At 43.2% G+C, this 14,045-nt stretch overlaps 1 long non-coding RNA gene across 6 annotated transcripts in view; it reads right to left on the reverse strand.

Moving 5' to 3' along the window:
* Positions 1-14,045, reverse strand: part of LOC125755397 (uncharacterized) — a 147,990-nt gene that overhangs the window by 126,542 nt on the left and 7,403 nt on the right. Inside the window, exon 1 of one of the 6 annotated variants that reach the window (XR_007411838.1) lies at positions 2,709-5,685. The exons of 2 other annotated variants lie outside the window; for them this stretch is intronic. This is a non-coding gene — a long non-coding RNA (uncharacterized LOC125755397). Of the gene's footprint in view, positions 1-2,708; positions 5,686-14,045 lie in introns of those variants that run through there. 3 more of the 6 variants (XR_007411840.1, XR_007411839.1, XR_007411841.1) reach the window with 3 other exon arrangements.

Raw genomic sequence — 14,045 nt, forward strand, 5'->3', positions numbered from 1 at the left:
GCTGGGTGGTCCGACTTCAGAGTTTATCCTATTACCACCATGTTTTACAGCCCAGCATATATGTGTAGCTTAAACCTAAAAGATAGATATCATGGGACTTTGAATTTTCTCCTGGGAGTAGAAAAGCAGGTCACTTGTACTTAATGGATTGCTCTGTATTTCCCTGTTCTCTAGAATCAAAATATTTCAAAGGTTGCTGGGCAAAGAAGCTAAAACGTGCTTCATGTGAAGGAAAAAAGGTAAAATTTGGTTAATGAAGAAGACTTGTTTTCTCAAGAACAGAGGAGCTTGAGAGGCCAGAAGCCAGCAGGAGGGTCTGAGTGGCAGCCAGGACTGGTCCCAGGGCTGTTCAGATCAGATTTCACTGCTGTGGATGAATAGGATACACCTTTTGTCTGCAACCATCCAGGTCTTCCCAGGTGGATGCCCTTCCAGGGTTGAGGATGATTCCTGAGGTTGGACCTTTGAGAGTAGAGGAGGGCTTGTGGGCTGGGGGGACGGAGGCAGGGATGATGAGCTGGGAATGGTTCACTCCCCCAGAGCTGACCTGATCAGAGCGTCAGATTCTGCACTTCTTCCCTTGGCATTGTTTGTTCCCGTGTGTTGAATCCCTGACTGTCTTTTTCAGTTATCCCCACCTCTGCTCAGAAGTGCCTGATGACGGGTTATTTCTCAGTTGCAATAAAATTAGGTGAAGTCTCCTAAAAGTTGGTGTGTTATGCATAACTTGCTTTAACAAAAAGAGGCATAGCTTGGAGTCAGCCAGACCTCGATTAAAACCCTAGCTCTGCTACTTACCAGCTGTGTGACCATGGACAATTTATTTAACTACTATGGTCCTCAGTTTCCTCATCTGTAAAATGCAAGACACTAGCTAGAAGGATTAGATTGGCTCAGCATAATAATAATATGAATTTTAATTATTCAGTATACTTGCTATTAATAATAATTAGTACATAGTATATAGTATATATAGTATTATTATTATTATTACACGGTATATAGTATATATAGTATATACTATTAATAATAATTATTAATTATATTATTATACTATACTAACAAATTACTGCTCTCATCAGTGACCGTGATAACATCAGATTCTATCACAGTAGAAGACCCATTCCTGCCACTTCTGGGAAGTTGCCAAGTTGCTACAGAAATGATGTGACAACGGACTCCAATATATTATTGAAATGACATTCTCCAACTCCAGGGGCTGAGGAGCTTGTTGCTGCCACAGAAGCCCCTTTAGGCCAGTCTTTTGAGTGTCACTTACACCAGTTTGGAAGTAATCTGCTTGCTCGCCCTTCCAGCAAAGGATGTCATGATCAGCTAATGGAAAGTGACAAGAAGGGATATAATGAATGAGAGGGAGTTAAAGTTTGGGATAAAAAAAAAAGAGCCTTGTTCTTTTGGGGAATGCACAATGCTAAGCATACCATGTTAAATCGTGCGTGTCAAATAATGGACTAATTAAGAATCTTCGTCCAGTTTTTTTTCACATCTCATTTCTGTTGTCCTTTCGTAGATGTATTTTCAAATTAGCTCTTAGCTCTTTAAATAAGCACCAAGGGGAAAGAAAAAAAAAAAAACTTGTCTATCAGAGAAGCAAAAGATAAATGTAAAAGGAAATGCACCAGGAATGGAGATGAGGGCTTTGCAGGATATGTTGGGAAGTTTTATAATCATAGCAGCAACTTCTTGAATAATGGAATTTAATAACATATAATAAACTATGATCTAGGAGAACTCTGATTCAATCCCACTAATTGTTTGAGCCAGTGAAATGAAGGCAAAGTTTATCGTGCCAACATGCTGCTAATGCCACTGAACACCGCAGGGGACAGACAATTGTTCCCAGCTGCCTACCTCCTCACACCCAGAGGGCACATGGTCCCTGCCCTCCAAACACCAGACTGAATCCTCAACTTTCAATGGCAATCCTAGTTCTAGGACTTTAAAGTCACAGAAATGTAATTTTTGCAATCAACAAACTATTGTATTAAGCTGAGAACAGAGGGGTAACTAGATACAAAGCCTCCAATTAGGTTATAAAAAATAATAACCAATATGCTTTCATGCTAATGCTAAAAAGTACAAAAACCTATAATAAATCTAATTGAGCACATGATCATAAGCACTGTTTTTCTACCTACATAGTTCTGCTATATTAAGGTATACTCCAAATAGAGAAACACATTTTTTTCACTGTTATTGAAAAGTATGTGCATTTTTTCTTTCTAATTTGGATCATTTTACCAATGTCAAAAAAATGGGGAGGTATAATGAAGAAAAATGATTTTCTCTGTCATTACTCATTGATTATGTTTAAGCATAAAAATGAAGGAAGGAATTGCAGCAATTATCTGGATAATTCAGATCTCCCCTAAAAGATTAGAGGTCTCTAATAAAAACATATTGTTTTTGCCTGAATTATTCAGATAATAGCATTAGTTTTCACCTTTATGAGTGTGGATCAGGCTATTGATGAAAACTCTTTTGAAATCATTTAAAGGAGTTTTGTTTCTTTTGGGGGGTTTTCTGACAATTCAGGGTATGACTTCTTTGTACCTAAACTTTAATGTACATCAAAAATACAATCTAAAATTCTACAGAACGTTTTGCAAAGCAGCCACTTAAATGACTATATCTAAAAAAAACCAACCAACCAATAAACCATAACAAATGTGAAGAATAGATATTACCTTCCTTTTCCCAAATTGGTCCGTGAAATCTTGGTTACTTTGTGGGGCAAAAAGGGGAATGAAATCCCTCTGTAAACTGATAGTCTAAAACCAGGAAAATTAGTCTTGTGCCACGGCTGTGAGACGCTAATAAAGAAAACATCGTTAGAAGAGATTAAGGTTCAAATCAAGGTCAGAAAAGAGACTGGTTGAGGAAAACTGCCATGTCCCATTGCGTGGCAGCCTCGGTGAGACAGTTTGCCCCTGAATCAGTCTTAGGTTGAAAAATTACACTGTTGGGGTTAATAAAGAGGCTGGGCATTTGTTTGGACTGAGACTTCAATTAAAATGTTATTTGGGGCAGCCAGAGCTAATGTCTTGCTTAGAGGTAAACTGAACTGCCTTTTAAGAGGTTGGAAAAAAAAGACGCAGCAGAAGAAGAAAAAAGACCACCTAATCTGTCAAAGACCCTGAATAACTGGCAGGAAGAATTGTGTTTGCTGGACTTGTGCCCAACTCAGCAGTGAGCATTCTTAAGGGTTTTGTGACATCATCTGGGGCAGCTGAGGTTTTCGGAGTTTGTGATTGTTGCGCTGGGTGAGGAATCTACCGTTCAGCTGAGCCTTCTTGGAGACAAAGAAAAAAAATCTGGGTGGTGTAATATGCCAAGGTTTGGGCTTGGGGGGTTGTTTTTTTGTTTTTGTTTTTTAATGCCACAAAAGAGGTAGAACCAAGAATTCTGGAGTTTTAGTCTCATGATTCTAGCCCAGAAACAAAAATTGATGAATACAGTTAATTGAATTTCTTGGTCCATACCAATTCGCCCACAGTTAAACAAAACCACCAAAGTTTGCTTTCATTTCACTTCTTTAGGGTAAATGAAAATCCACCCTGAATGAACTCCTTCTTCTCTATATTCACTCCTATATTCCACAGAGATTCATTAAACATGTTTACTCTGGCCAGCATTAGGCATACCTTGGTCAACAAAGCAGACACATTTTCCAGCCTTTATGAGGCTTATAGCTTGAGGGAAGGGAGAGCAGTCAATATGTAAAAAGATAAGTAAATATATAATTACAAACTGGTAAGAGTGAAGGAAAGAGTGTGAAGCTGGAAATATATTCCGTTTCTTTCTGATCTTTTTCTTACCCAAGCCCTGAGCAGCAATGATTGGAAGACCTCTGATTAGTGCACAAGGTGGTTGAGGGAGCTGGTTAAGGGTAGATAGAAACTATGTGATTTTCTGTTGGGGAGTCTGGGATCTGGTTGTGGAGATAAACAGTGTGATACATAAGAGAGAAAGGGGTGGGACAGACAAAATAGCGGGGATTAGAGCCAAAATGAACTTAGAGTATGGACTTTGATTGTTTTTTTTTTTTTTTCTGTCCAAAGACTGGTGTGAACAAAGCAATAGACTCCTATAAAAGTGCAGAACCAGAAAGGGCCCCCCCAGGGCAGGGAAAGACACTGCTTCATGGGAGAAGTGGGGCCAGGTGACAGCCCAATAGGAAAGGTGTGCTAGGGTCCACAGAAGAGAATAGGAACCATTCCTATTGCTCATCTCCTTCATGCTGTGCAAACTGTTTTTAACCAAGACTAGAGAATGGACCCGATTTGTCTGAATCTCAATTCACACAGAGCCCCAATGTCCAATTCTCACATTCAGACTAAAGAAGAAAATTGTGAGAGCATGAACTTCCCTCTTTCCCCATTCCACCAAAATTGAAACAATAAAACTAATAGAGTATGTTTGGTCTTCAGAATATTTGTTACGAAGACAAGGTTGGTTGAAAGAAAAGTGGTAGGTGGTGCCTTAAGCCTGAGCCATCATGCAAAATGGGAAGATAACACTTTGAAAGGAAGATGCCAAAATATGAGATCATTGCAATGGGAACCAGAGCACCAGCAAGCTGAGAAGCAACACAACATCATGAGGGCTATGTCTGTCCAAGTTGTGGCAAAATCTGCCAAGCCCAGATTGACTTCATTAGTCACTTCGACGCACAGAGATCACAGAAAAATTTCTCCTCCTCCTCACTGAGAAATGGTTGATCATTGGTATAAATAGAACTGATTAGAACATCAATTCTTCAAAGCATAAGTATTTCATTCACCAACCAGTTGCCTTTTTGCCCAGGGCAATTAAGAAGAAAATGTGCAACACTACCACACAAAAGGTGTGATTATAGTCAACTCTAACAGGGACTTAGGTTCGCCGTGGATTCCTACATAATGTGGGGTGAACACACAGGCAGACATTGTCCTGGATACAGTCAGGGAACTTGGGGAGAAGCAGGCATAACTGGATTAGCCTTATTCAACCCTTTGCTCCTTCAGATCTACTTGAACCAACATGATTTTCATTCAGCAAATATTTGTCAGGTACTTGTGTAGATGCGGGGCGTTGTGTTGGGCATCAGGAATTCTCCCCAAATGAAACGACCAAAGGCTTTCCCTCTTATCATTCCCAACTTATCTTCAGCCCTCTCTGTCCCCTTACCCAGTTTAACTACTGTCCCGAGTCTCACTGTCTGACATTATATCACATCTATATTTCCTTCTTTTTTTAAAAAGAGATTTTATTTACTTATTCATGGGAGACACTTATTTATGAGAGAGAGAAAGAGAGAGGCAGAGACACAGGCAGAGGGAGAAGCAGGCCCCATGCAGGGAGCTTGACGTGGGACTCGATCCCAGGAACGCGTGATCACGCCCTGAGCCAACGGCAGATGCTCAACTGCTGAGCCACCCAGGCATCCTTATATTTGCTTCTTGCTCACTGCCTCACTCACAAGTTCCATGGGCAGAGACTCTGTCTTCCTGTGTGGTAGTCCCAACATGTAGGCCACATTAAGATCTCAGAGAATATCTGTTGGATGAATAAGTCTTACATTCAAATAATTAATTTCACTTGTGGTAAGCAGAATAAAAGAAAACTTTAGGTGATGTGAGCCTGTATTCTTCCAGCGTCTAACCTAAAAAATGAGGGAGGCCTTTCCTGCACAAAGGACTTTGAAGTGGGACCCTAAAGAAAGGAGCTCGTCTGGAGGAGCGGTTTGGGGAGAGCTTGCACACACAGCAGCAACATACGTATAAGGGCGCTAGTGGCACTAAAAGATCAAGAGATTCTGGGAGGATGGGCAGTTCCAGGAGATGAGGCAGGAGCCCAGGACAGGAGCCAGATTATGCAAAGTCTTGTCAGGCACATTCAGGATTTTGGACTTTATCCTAAGAGCAATATGAAGAGTTTTAGGCAGTGACATGATCACAATTCCCAATTCATGAATCTCTTTAATAAGCACAAAAGCAAGCCTTTAAATCTGAGCATTCTGAAACTGACTGGGCGTAAGAACCGACTAGAATATTGCAGCATGTGGAGAAGAGGCAAGTATAAAGATCTAGCCATGTTTGTTGGGCATATACCAGAGGCACCACATTATAACTGGCAACAGCAAACAGATGAGAATCTTGGGGGGGGGGGTTCCTAAGAAATTGTAATCTAGCTACAGAAGGGCAATGACTACCCATGGAAAACCTAAAGGAAACTGAGAAATCACAAATGAGCAAGTTCTGCTTGTCTCTTTCCTGTGTTGAGGCCATCATGGCTCCATCAGGCCCTTCCTGGTCTAGCAGGACAAACTTTGGCTGCCTCTTCCTCCACCAGGCCTCCTCTGGCACTCTGAACTCCACAGTAAGAGACCTCCTCTGGCTTGCCAAGCACAGAAGCAGTGTGTCTCCCCCATCCCTACACGAGCTGCCTGTCATTCCTATCCCTCACTCCATCCTCATGGTGTCTCCTGACGCTGTTGGTGTCTCATCCAGGACATGACACCAGGTCAGTGCCCAATAAATATCTGTTGGATTGATATTAGGGTGTGCTATAATGTCACTTTACTATACCTCTGCAGCAAACGTTTATGGAGTGCCTACTTTGTACACAGTATTGAGGCCTTTCCATGCATTCTCATTTAATCTCTACAACAATCTCATTAGGCAAGTGTGATTATGCCCAGTTGGCAGACAAGGAAACTAAGGCTCAGAGAGGTACAGTGATTTGCTTAAGATTTCTCTCACTATGCAACAGGGACCCGCACTTCTGTTCCTCTCCTAAGCCCGTGGCCTGATTAATTAACTAGGCTTATGCTCACCTTCTCCCTGAAGGCTTCCTTGATACTCCCAGCTTCCATGAAGCTAAGTCTAGAGGCTCCTAAAGTATTTTTTGTCAACATGTATTCATAACTATCAGACCTAATGTCTTCTCAACCACACTGTGACTGCCTCAGATGGGTCTTACTTATCATTATTGTCAATGCAGAGCACGGTGTCTGGCACACGATACGGGTGTAAATTAATATTTGTTCAAGAATAAATGGATGGATGAATAAACTCAAAGGCGATCTAATATAAATTCTAAATTCGCCCTTTAAGAAGCTCATTAAGGAAATACATTATACACAAATCCTAACAGATAAATTGAAGAATGAGCGTTCATGTTAACAAAAATTTGACCCCACCTATCCTTTCCCCTGCTTCCATTCACCACAATGTTCCTTTACATACTGGTTTCTCTGGTAAATTGAGAATCTGGTTTATTTTCAAAATTAGAGATACCAATATTGTACCATTACATAAAGAGAGAAAAAGGAATCGTGAAGACATTTCTATGACTACACATGAGTCACGGGGCCACGCACAAGCTGAGAGGACATGTAGTTGAGGAGCAAGCAAAAAAGAGAATTATTCACTGGCATCTGATTTTCCCTCAGAATGTCGAAAAAAGCTATATTCCATTTAAAAAAGGAAGGAAGATGAGAGATATTGCTTTTTAAACTTGGACTACATCCCATAGAAATACTTAACGCAAACACACAAAAGCCAAAATATTCCAAACCAGCCACAACTCAGAAGTTGGAATCTCCCCGACAAGATTACTATACTAGAAACAGCATGTTTATTGGCTCATAAAAGACATGTCACCTAACAATTCATAACAGGGGGTCTGAGGGAAATAACTCACCCATTGTGAAGTCAATGTTCAAATCAATATCCCTTGGGGAGAAAAATATTGCTCATTGATGGAGATTGATTTTTCTTTTTCTTAAGAAATTCTCGAGAGGTAAACAACATTTTTTCATAGTGAATGTAACTAAACATGCCAATGTCAAGGTCTACATCTCCCTATCCTCATTAATATGATACCCAAAAATTATTAGTGTAATTATAGAAGCCTTTCAACTTGTTGGGAAATAGATTCTAGTCCCATTTTTTAAAAAGCTCATTTTAATATCCAAGCAACATGACCACACAGACAAGTTGATGTATGTCCTCTGCTTTACTTAACAGCACTCTTATAGGTGAGATACTTTTCGATATTTTAAAACAATCGAAAGTTAACATAAAACGCAAGAAAACTGGGTCCTAGATTTGTTTACCTGCAAATTAAATGACTAGTTTTTTTAAAAATTTCTCACTGTTTTTCTTTTTACCTTTCCCATTCCCACTTGTACCCCCAAATGATCATAGCAACATTGAATCGAGCCATTTACCAACTTCCTTCATGGGAGCAGGAAGTTTTAATGAGCAAACAGAAAAAGAAGGCTGGATCTAATGAGTTTTATATTTAACATGTTGCTTCGGGCTGGTGAATCTTCTAGACTTATTTAAAAGGCTGTAGTAGGTCATATTTTTTAATTCAGAGATTATCTTCTTAAGTCAAACTTGTGACCAAAAGAAAGCTTGCCTTCTACCCTTTTAAAACTCAACAGTTGCATAAGAAAGGACAGATGGATGGTTTGAGGAAAAAAGAAATGTCATTCAATTAATGTTTGTTGAAAAGGGTGTTACAGATCATTGGCAGAAATTCCACTCATTGGCAACTCCCCCAAGCAGCCAAGGATTAATTGAGCACCCAGACTACTGAGTTCTATTACGAGGGGAGAATGATGTGTTGGTGATCACAGAGGCTGAGCTGTGGGACCAACAGAAGTGTAAATGGATGAACCATCTCCGACATGCAGGAATAACACCACTGATACCTTAGTAACCAAGCATTCAATTTTTGTTATTTTTCTCCTGGGACAGAGATGGGTTCATATCAAACCACTACTTTTGTACCCCACTTCCTCAGTATCTAAAAGAATATATTTTTCTTTTCTTTTTTCTTTTTTGAAAGATTTTATTTATCTACGAGAGAGAGAGAGAGAGAGAGAGAGAGAGAGAGCAGACTCCCCACTGAGCAGGGAGTCCTGACATGGGGCTCGATCCCGGGACCCCAGGATCATGACCTAAGCTGAAAGCAGGGACTTAACCAACTGAGCCACCCAGGAGCCCCAAGAACTTGTTTTTCAAATGCCTTAAGTAGACAAAATTACAGAGAAAGTTCACGGACTGGCATTCAGTCGTGACCTACAGCTTGACCTTAGGAAAAATTCAAATCACATTTAATATACTGATTTTTCTCATCTAATAGTATAACTAACAGCATATCAAAACACACTAGATGCTGTACAGAACAACAAAGCAAAGCAAAAGAAAAAAATGAAATTAAAAACAATTTAAGACCTAAGCCCCTCTTCCTAAAAATTTGCTTCTGTAGGAAGTAAAAATAACTTGATCTACCAGAAAGACCAAAATCAATATTTATTAGTCCCTTAAACTTCTACTTATTTAAAATCGAAAAAATTATTTTCATGCTTTGGTAGGGCTACGTGGTTGTTTATCCCTTAAGATGCGTTTCTGCTTTTACCACAAATTGAAGAGGCATTGACATTGAGAACCTAAGAATAGGAATATCCACAGACAGTGGGAATAAACTACAAACTGATGAGGAAAGCAGGAAAGAAAAAATATGGTCCTCTAGGAAAAGTGAGGTAGTAACGATCAGAACACATCTGGGATTTGACTCAAACGGACCTGGAACCAGAATGGATCTCTAAGCTGTTTCATACACAACACAGACAAGACACAGACACACAGACACACACACACACACCGAGATTTCCAAAAGTGAAATCTGCAGAAGTCATCCAAAGAAGTGAGCCTAAGAAAAGACTTCACTGGCAGGTAAAAACAGAACTTTACACCTCTTTCTATGTGTGATCTATGAGTGGGGTCTATTGAAAGGTTCCAGCTAACCCTCCCACTGAAGCAGGGTTCTGAAGGTGTCAGCAGGATTTGGTTGACTAGACCATTAATGGAGCTTCGGTTAATTATTGACTGATTAAGGATTTACCTTATCTTTCCATCAGGAGCTGGCTCAAGACTTAACGGTAAGCAATTTAGAGCCAGGGTGAACCTACCCACGTGGTTTTTGGTTTGTTTCTCTCTCTCTCTCTTTCTAATTCTCCTTTGGGTCACTTTAGCTCGTCTCTCCCTATAATTCACATTCAGGTCAGAATTGTTGGTCCTTACAGCACTTGAGAGTCTTCAAAAGGACTGAAGACTGAAGAGGGGCCTAGGGGCTGGGTTTCGGGTGAGGAGCAGTGAGCAGCATCCAGGGACAAAGGCCCAGAGAACTGCTGCCTTTTGCAAGACTTTGCTTATTGATGCAGGTTTCCCCCATTAAGCCCCTGGGAGAAAAGCAAGGCCTTTTTGTCTCTAAAAGTGCTGGTGATGCTCTGCTTCTGGATAGGGATCAGCCCCCCCCATCCCCCCACCCCGCCCCTGCAAGGCGGCCTGGCCTCTCTGCTGAAGGTCTCTTGGCAAAGCCAGGGAATCAGCACGGGCGGCTTGGGCCCAGCTGCCCCAGATAAGAGGTGGCCCGTGTTAATGTACAGGCTTCCTCTGCACCTCTGCAGGGCCTTCCTTTTCCAAACAGTCTCCCTTTAATGTTGGCGAATGTTGTTTTTCCATTGACTCAACATCTCGCCTCTGGTGGTCAGCCAGTGGGGAAAGTAAGAGCGGGGGAGGGAGCCAGGCCAAAGCCAGAGACAGAGGGCCGGTCAGCCGTATTTCCAAACACGCTAGACACCTGCTTTGGAAAGACAGTGCCCGAGCCTAAAATTCTTGCTTCCTCTTGATTGAGATCAGCCTTTTGTTCCCTGCAGATCTGTGATAGGCCCTGGGGGAGGAGGGCCCCCCAGGATCCTGCCCCCTCCGGTGGGGGTTACTTCAACGTGGAAACTACCGTAAGGGATTCACAACGTTTCTCTACGTATCCAGCTGTCTTCCCAGAAGGAAAGAAAGACTAAGAGAGTTCTTTGGGGTGCGCTGAAAAGGGAAAAGAAATTCTAAGAGAGATGAAAGAGAAGAGGGAAAGTGAGCAGGTGAGGGAAAGAAGTTACTAAAGAGAAAAGAAAGGGAAAGTGAGCAAGGGGGTTAGGTGGAAACCAAACCAGAAGCCTGGAAATGCAAGGCAAATGGGAGAGAATAAGAGGTTAGAATAAGAAGGAAGGGGAGGGGGGAGGAAGGGAAAGGGCCATTGAAAAATAAAATCTGAAATACGAGTGTTAGCCAGAAGCTCGGGTTTTCCAGCCGCAAGACCGACCCTGGGCTGGGGATTGGAGGGCAGTCCCCCTCCGGGGCTTCTCCGGGCCACTCGAGGTCAAAGGGCATCTTCAAAACCCAATCTTGATTAGAGCCAGCTAAATGTTTTGACTTGAAGGAGACACGAAGGATTAAAAAGCAAAATAGAGCAGCATGAGTAAGAAAGAAACAGGAAAAGAAAGAAAATTTAAAAAAAAAAAACTCCTCACGGGAGACACAAAGGGAATGATAGAAAACACTTCTGAATCAGCTAGTCATCTACTAACAAGCTGCAAAGATTTCCAATGACAAGTTGTCACATTAGTTTAGTGAAACTGAAGCCGCACTTATCCCCTTTCCTGTGCTTAATCTCTCCCTGCGTGCCACAAAAACATGCTACCACGTTTAATAGGATTAGTTTCGTTCACTTTCTCCCCCCACCCCTTTTATTTTTTACAATTCTATTTTCAGCAATACAGGGATCCTTGAATTCATCGACTTCCTGCAGCGCACAGCAAAACCTGGCATGCATGGTTTTTACCCTTTTAAAGACTCTATTTGAATCTGAAGAATGTAATTTGACTATTTTGTACCTTTTCTCCCCCCATGAATTACTTTCTCCTCATGGAAATCTCCATAGCTTAGAGGGTGGGGGAGGGGGTGTGGATGGTCGAAGGGTAGAGACAGAACCAGGGGCCAGGAGAAAGCTGACAAAGCCCAGTCTTGCGGAGGGGTCTTGTGCCCGAGGAGAAACTGTTCTAGCTCTGAGCAGGGCCAACCTGGGTGCCAATCCTGATTGCTACTTCCTGGCTCTGTGGCCTTGAGCAAGTGGCGAAACCTTCCCCCGTCTCAGTCTACTCATCCGTACAGTAGGGATGATTCTTCTCAGGGCTGTGGAGAGACCTACACTTAATATACTTTCTTTCTTCACTTCTAAGTTTCACTTTTTCTCAGACTGAGATAAATCCATGGTGCATTTAAAGTCCTCAGGTTTTCTTTTTCTGTCAAAAGCCGTTTTTAGATAGCCTGAGCGTCCTATCATCAATGGCGTTTTAGAATGAGGAAAATGGCGGCACTGAGCCTCCCACATGGGGCACAGTCACCACATTGGAGGTGCTCAATAAGTGCTGAAATACCTATCAGTGCTTGTTGCTATGTCCGTTTGCCTCCTTCTCAATTCTCCCTGAAAGAACACCAGGATATTGAGAGGAGGAGGTGTGGACACTTTGCCCCTCCTCCGGATTCTTTCACACTTGTGCTCCTAATTGAAGTTTCAGAAACCCAACTAAATCAAACACATAACTATCCACTCGTGCTGACCAAGACCCTAAGTCTTCCAGTTGGCTCTGCTCCCTCAACACGGTCACCCACTGCCATTCTTAGCCATGTGCTGCAAACATTAGTTATCTGTTGAATTGTATTATTCCGTTTTTCTTTGAGTCCACTTTGGGTTACGCACCCCCTCGTGCCCGGTACCTGCTCCCAGGCACCACCACCAGAAGATTAGCGTAGAGGAGATGCCTTAGCTTTGAGGGAAAAGAAGAGGGCCGATGACCTGGGGTGAGGGGAGCCATACAGGGCCTAGAGCAGGGATTGAGGCCTGCAGGGGAGGCCCCCGCTGGGGGTGAAGAGCCCAGTCTGCAGAGGGAGGGGGAAGCAGGGAGCCAGGTGCTGCTGCTGTACACCTGCTGGCCCTCATGGCCCCAGGGCCCAGGCAGCAGCTTCCAAGTACAGCCCCAGGCCTTCTTGTCAAGCCAGGAGGAGCAAGCCAGCCAGTGGCTTCCGAAGTTTCAGCAGGCTAGTGAGGGCCTGAGGAAGTCTTGTCACTACGCCCTTCACCTGGCATGAGCAAAGGTCCCATGTAGCCTCATGACCTTTTCTTCGGTTGCCTCCCCGTTGGCCCTCCAGACACACTTCTACCCCCCAGTCAGCCCTCAGTGAGCCACCTCACAGAGGAACTGGTGCTCCTGGTCTCCTTCCAGTCACAGGCACCCCCAACTGCAGTCTCTCCCTAATTCTGCTCCCTTGGACCCCAGGGCCTCTCTGACTTGTACTCTGCAGGGCATATACCTACACTCTCTCCTCACCCCCACCCACTCCACTCCCACCCCCCACCAACACCTCTTCCTACCCAACCCCTGCTGCTCCAAACTCTGCCCTCCACTCCCCATTCTACCCTGCTCATCCTCTGCCACCCCCCACCCCCCACCCCCGCCGACCCTTCCACCTCCCCCAATCTCTCTACCTGGATCTCAAATATAGGCCAAAGTGCTGCTTCTACCCTGGGAGTGAGAAGTCAGTGTCACCTGTGTCCCAACAGTTTGGCCCCACATGTATGTTTCCCTACTGTTGTCTTGAGGTTTTTTGTTTTGTCCTCTAGAGTCACAGGCATTTCCCCCAGGAGAGAGCAGCAATCTTCCACACTTGCCCAAAGATATCCACAAACCCTAGGAGGACAGGCATCGAGGGGCGATGCTTGAACTCTCTCTCATTCAGGGAGTGCCTCCTCCCAACCCCTGGGTTCATTCACTAAGGACTGGTCCCGCAGATGCTCCAAGCTGGCAATCTGTCCCTTATCCTGGCCCAAGAAACACCCTAATTACTTATCTCAAGCTTGTGGAGGGTACCAGCAAATACCTTTTTGGGGATGTATAATTAGCTACTCACAGCCATCTCCAGTTCTAAAACTGTCAGCCTTCTTGATGTTTCTCTGCTCGTTGAGCGTGTTCCCTTTCTCTGGCTTTCTTCCTCTCACACTACTGCAGAGTCACAGCCAGGGATGGCACCTGCCCGCCTATCTTTCTTTGCCTTCTCACAGCTGTCTTTGGCTGGGCCCCCTCGTAATGATGTTGGGGTGTGCTTGTGTTCATTGGTTTGAACAGAAGTTCATGA

The sequence above is a fragment of the Canis lupus genome, chromosome 7 (assembly GCF_003254725.2).
Source record: "Canis lupus dingo isolate Sandy chromosome 7, ASM325472v2, whole genome shotgun sequence".
NCBI lineage: Eukaryota > Metazoa > Chordata > Mammalia > Carnivora > Canidae > Canis > Canis lupus.